Below are 6263 nucleotides of genomic sequence, written 5' to 3' on the forward strand. Positions count from 1 at the left end.
TCCAGGACAGCCAGGCTGTTACACAGAGAAACCCTGTGCCGAAAAACATAGATAGATAGATAGATAGATAGATAGATAGATAGATAGATAGATAGATAGATAGATAGATAGCTTTTTTTCTTTTCTAATGTGAGAAATGGCTTCAGAGCAAAACTCTATTTCAAGTCCATTTAATTTTAGGTTTCTGCCCTCTTCTAAATTGTCTTTGGTTTTTTTTGTTTGTATTTTGTTTGTGTTTTGTTTTTTCGGGGGTCAGTGATGGTTGGGCCTAGAGCAGAGCACATTCTCCCCTACTGAGCTACACTCCCAGCTGACTCTGTATTTTATTACCTTTTCATGTCTTGTATTCACTTAAAAAATTGGAAAAGTATTCACATTTGAGAGTTACAAACAGCCAGAAACATAACCAAAATAACTTACCATGAACGGAAACAAGTCTCGCACGAGGTTATTTATTTGTTAGCTTACAATTATTTGAGACAGAGCCTCACTGTGTAACTCTGGCTCACCCGGGACTTGCTAGGGAGACCAGGCTAGCCTCAAACCCACAGAGTTCACCTGTGTCTGTTTCCTTGGTGCTGGGATTAAGTCACATGCCTCCATGCGCTACCATTATTGCTTTATGTTAAAGTACATTTACGTGTTCATTTTTGTGTGTGTGTGGGGGGGGTTGTGCATGCCACCATGCATATGTGGAGGTCAGAGAACAGCTTAAGGGAATCAGAGTCACTGCCTAGAATCCTGGACTGATTCAAGCCAGCAGGTTTGGGACAGACTGCCTTCCCTACTGAGTCACCCCACGACCCTGCAAATGAAATTTTAAATGGTCTTACATTGGTGACTCTACTCTTTTGTGTATCGAAGTGATAATTACCTTTGACTTTATACTTTTCAGACCACACTCACCCACATCAGAACCTGAGGGAGCATCTCACAACAAAAAAGATCTTAGACTTTGAGCAAGGGAATTGGTGAACTCTGGGTAAAATTCCCTTGGGAATGTTGCTGTGTGCCCTTTGGGAGAAGAATAGAAAATGGGTATTTTGGTAGTCACTGGGTGGTCTGTTTCAAGTGACTGCAACTGTTAGCTTTTGGCCACCATACTCATTATTCCCATAATATTTATTTATTTGTTTGTTTGTTTGAGATTATAATGTAATTATAACATTTCTCCTTTCCCTTTCTTCCTTCCAAACACTCCCATATATCCTTCCCCACCCTCCTTCAAATCCATGACCTCTTTTTCATTAATTGCTACTATATGCATATATGTGTATACATATATATTCCTAACTATATGCTGCTAAGTCTGGATAGTTCCTTGTGTGTATGTTTTCAAGACTGCCTGTTTATTTATGATAGGTGTAGTGGTGCAAGCCTTTATCTTAGCACCCAGGAAACTGAGGCAAGTGAATCTTGTGAACTCAAGGCTAGTCTGACCTACATAGCAAGTTCCAAGACAACCAGGACTGTATAGAGATATCCTGTCTCAAAGAAAAAATATTTGTTTTTATTTTATGTGCTTGAGTACACTGAATGCAGAAGCATAGGTGCACACAGAATCCAGAATTGGGCATTGCGTCCCCGAGACCTAGCGTTACAGACTGTTGTAAGCTGCCTTGCTGTCCTGAGGACAGAACCTGATCCTCTTCCATATCAGCAAGTGCTCTTAACACCTGAGCTGTCTCTCCAGCCCTATGATTCCCATAACTGCACAGTGTGGTTTGAAGGGAGTAATAGGGATTCTTCAATATACACTTTTATTTTCAAATAGATTTTGGCAACTCTATGTCCTTTGAGTTTTCACGTAAATGTCATAAGCGACTGAATGTGGTAGTGAATACCTTTAATCCTAGCACTCAGAAGGCAGAGACAGGTGGATATAGGGAGTTTCAGGACACTTTGACCTACATGGTGAGACCCAGGCTCAAAATTAATTAATTTCAAAATGAAAGTGTCTACTTCTACAAAAAGTGCTGCTTGGATTTTAAGATTTCTTTAAATAAATAGGTCAATTTGAAGAGAATCAGCATTTTTTAAAAGATTTACTTATTATGTATACAATGCTCTGCCTGAATGTGTCTCTCCAGTTCAGATGTTGGCACCAGATCTTATTACAGGTGGTTGTGAGCCACCATGTGGTTGCTAGGAATTGAACTCGGGACCTCTGGAAGAACTATCAGTACCCTTAACTGCTGAGCTATCCCTCTAGCCCCCAAGAATCAGCATTTTAACATTGTTGAGTTATCCTATCCATGAACATTGTATGGTCTCTCCATTTATTTGGTTCTCCTTGAATTTCTCACACCAGTGCCTTGACGTTTTCATTATAGATGTCTTACACATACTTTGAACAACCAAGTGCACTTTTTATGGTGCCCATCAGTTTTAAAAAACGGTTCTTTTCACCAAGAAATACTCCATTCTTTGCTTTATAGTGGAGCAAACTGTTTCTTAGAGTAATCAATTTGCTACATTGTTTCATTTTCTGCTCTGAACAGGCTTTGAAGATTCTGCCTAGCATCACAATGCCCATGAAGAGTTGGGGGCTGGGGGTTTGCGGGTTCCTGAACTCCTACAGATGCCTGTGTAATTCTTCCGAAGACTCTGCAGGGCTAGTGTGGGTTCTGTTTGTCTCCTGACCTTGGAGAATGCTCCCTCTATAGGACAGTTTGAGAACAGCAGGCACGAAAGAGATGGGTTCAACGTGTGTCCCTGACTACAGTGGGGATTGGGGAAGGCGAGCAAACCAACCTTCTGAGGGCTCTAGCGGCAGCCTCCTTACGCTCTTACTAACTGAACTGAGATGGTGATGATGCAGGTAGAGGGAGGCGAGGCGGTTCCTAACATCCTACAGCGTCAGGAACCCTGGCTCTCCCCACATGCCGTCTCTTGTAGCCGTTCTGCTAAGAGTCTGACTCTTTGAGCACTTGCTCTCTGGAACCAATCACAGAATAAGTCTGGACATGCTCCAGGGTGGTTCAAGGGGGATCATGTGATCTGGGCAGGGGCTTGTTAGTTCTTCTATTAAATAAATGTCTTTTCTCCTCTGGATGCCATCACTTGTGTCTCCCCCTGTGACATCTAGGACTCTGACCCAGACTGCTGAGGAGTGCATGGTAGGAAAAACTTATACCTTGAGGTGGCCTGAATGCAAGAATAGACAGACACACTTTATACCATCATGGTCATCACAGTCTTTTAGAAGAACAGCCAATACAATGAGAATACATTACTAAGGGGTGCAGCATGTCTTCCTCAATTCTGGCTGAATCTGTATGGTGCAGAGACTGAGAAGTCTGTATGGTAAAGTTGAGAACCTTGTGCTTGCTCAGTCCATGAAGTTGGATGCCTCAGCAGTTCAAAACCTGGAGGGTACCTGAAGAACCATGGGTCTTCAGTCCACATTGGAAGAATGGCGGATCTAGATTCCAATGCCCACAAACAGCAGCAGATTCGGAGTGGATCCACTCGCCAGCAAGGCATGAAGGCGGGCAGGAAAAGGCAACCCTGCTTGTTTTCCTTCAGGTCTCTTTATATCAGGGCTGCAGTCAGAAAGTGCTGCCTTCTAGGGGAGGATCTTCCTCTCCAGTTCATCTTTCCGGGAAGTAGCCTCATAAGCCTGTCCAGAGGAATGCCTCTCAGTTGATTTCATATCTAGTCAAGCTGACAACCAAGATTAAGCACCACGGTCGTCCAGTGTACAGTAAGAACATTGTATGGAGAAGATGTTGCGTAATGTAGTACTTTCCTGTACTGGTTGGTTTATGTGTGTCAACTTGACACAAGCTAAAATCATCATAGAGGAAGGAGCCTTGGTTGAAGAAATGCCTCCATGAGAGCCAGCTGTAAGGCATTTTCTCAACTGGTGATCAATGAAGGGGGCCCAGCCCATTGTGGGTGGTGCCATGTCTGGGCTCATGGTCCTGGGTTCTATAAGAGAGCAGGCTGAGCAAACCATGAGAAGCAAGCCAGTAAGCAGCACCTCTCTGAGGCCTCTCAGCAGCTCCCGTCTCCGGGATCCTGCCCTGTTTGAGTTCCTGTCCTGGCTTCCTTCAATAATGAAAAGCAATGTGGAAGTGTAAGCCAAATAAATGCTTTTTCCCCAACTTGCTTTTTGGTCATAGTATTTTGTCGCAGCAATAGAAACCCTAAGACATTTCCCTACACGCTCCACTATCTGTACACAGGACTCGCCCACAGCAGCTCCTGTAGGAATGAATCACCAGGCTCTTCCTTCACTCCCTCTTCTTGGCCCTCCTTTCTCCTCCTCAAAGACTCTCCATAGACAGCTGCCTCCTCAGTTGTGGGATCTGCACTCAAGAGAGCTGGCCATGCCCACTACTCAGATGTAGAAAGAGGACTCAGTGTCCCCTTTCTGCCCTCTCCTCGTGGACACCCATCTTCTTGGAAGCCTTCTCAGTTCCACCCCACACGTCCCTCTACCCCTTGCCTGCAGCTCAGCCCAGCCCCAGCCATGTTCTGGCAGCTGGGCTCATTATCTTTGCAATCTGACCTGGGTAATCTCCAGCAGGGCTGGATTCTTTATTCCTGATCCTTTTCACCTGGGCCCTGGTCTTCTTAGACTCCAAGCCTTGGAGGAAGAATGTGAATTTTCCCAGGCTGCGAAGGCTGTCAGGCAAGAGCATCACAGAACCTTAGTTCCACACCAAAAAATGTCCCACAGATCCTTCCACCTTGCAAGCTGCTCTGGCACCAGGATTACCTGATCCTGGTCCCCTGGGACTCTGAAATTCTATTCTCCTGTCCTTACAAGGTCATGGGTGGGGCGTTGGGCACATGGTAACTCCGAATCACCATTGCCCACACCTCCATTCGTGTCCCTCATCCCAGAAGGGAGTGTCCAAGTTCTAAGGATCGAGTGCTTTACAACCCCAATTGCCTTACCTTTAAACAAGGCCAACCCTACCCCCATTTCTTGGCCACCTTCCCAGTCCCAGAGCAGGCAGTTAGGGCTGGCAGAGATTGGCTGGTTCAGTCCAACCCAGCCAGCTCCTCATTAACCCCTCCAGGTCAGAAGCCAGGGACATCTTTACAAGCTGCTGCTGGTGGGTCTATAGGGTCCTCTCAGGATGGGGTGAACACAGCTGCAGGGAGCAGGTGGTCCAGGAGATGGGGATCGCTAAGCAACTGAGTCACGAGTTATGCCCATTTGATTGACAGGTCTGAATCGTATGTCTTTTCCATGGCTTCACAGTCTGATCTCCCTCTCTTCCTCTTCCTTCTCCTTATTATCATCTGCTCCCCTCTTACCCCTTCCCATGCATTTCTGTGAGTAGCCTTTCTCCTCTCTGCTCTGTCTCTAAAGCCTAAGCGGGAACTGCTCCTCTCCACTGTCCCTTTAAGTCCTTGTTCCTCTCCTGAGCTTTTTTAAAAAAAATATAAATTAGAAGCCTGTACTGTAGCCCAGTGTGTAGAGTGCTTACTTAACATAGAAGAGGCCTGGAGGGAGGGTACTACAGAGATAGCGGCATGGTTAAGAGCACTGGCTGCTCTTCCAGAAGACTGGGCACACACATGGCAGCTCACACTTGTCTGTAATTCCAGTTCCAGCGTTTCTGACCTCCTCACACAGACTTACCTGCAGGCAAAACACTAATAAATATAAAATAAAAATAAATTTAAAAAAAAGAGGGCCCTGGGTTTGGTCTCCAATTCTGCAAAAACTGAGCACTCTGGAGCACACCTGTAATTCTGGCACTCAGGGCTGGATTAGGAGGTTTAGAAATGTAAATCATCTTTAGCTACATAAAATAAAACACTGCCTCAAAACAACAAAATGCACAAGTTATGATCATACAGGAGAGTGGATATAGCTAAAGTGTTATTTGGGCTCCAGTTTAGAAACAGAAGAAGTTGGTCTGGGTTTGGGAGTGCATATCTCGTAACCCCATCACTCAGGAAACAGAGGCAGGTGGATCTCTGTGGGATCAAGGCTAGCCTGATCTATAGAACAAGTTCCAGGACAGCCAGGACTGCACAAAGAAACTGACTCCAAATGATCAGAAAGAAAGAAAAAAGAGAGAAGGGAAGGAAGGGGTGGAGGGAGAAAGAGGGAGGAAGAAGAAAGAAAGAAAGAAAGAAAGAAAGAAAGAAAGAAAGAAAGAAGAAAGAAAGAAAGAAAGAAAGAGAGGGAGGGAGGGAGGGAGGGAGGAAGAGAGAGGGGGGGAGGGAGGGACAGAAAGAGAGAGAGAGAGAGAGAGAGAGAGAGAGAGAGAGAGAGAGAGAGAAAGAAAGAAAGA

The sequence above is a fragment of the Arvicola amphibius genome, chromosome 2 (genome assembly GCF_903992535.2).
Source record: "Arvicola amphibius chromosome 2, mArvAmp1.2, whole genome shotgun sequence".
NCBI classification, from domain to species: domain Eukaryota; kingdom Metazoa; phylum Chordata; class Mammalia; order Rodentia; family Cricetidae; genus Arvicola; species Arvicola amphibius.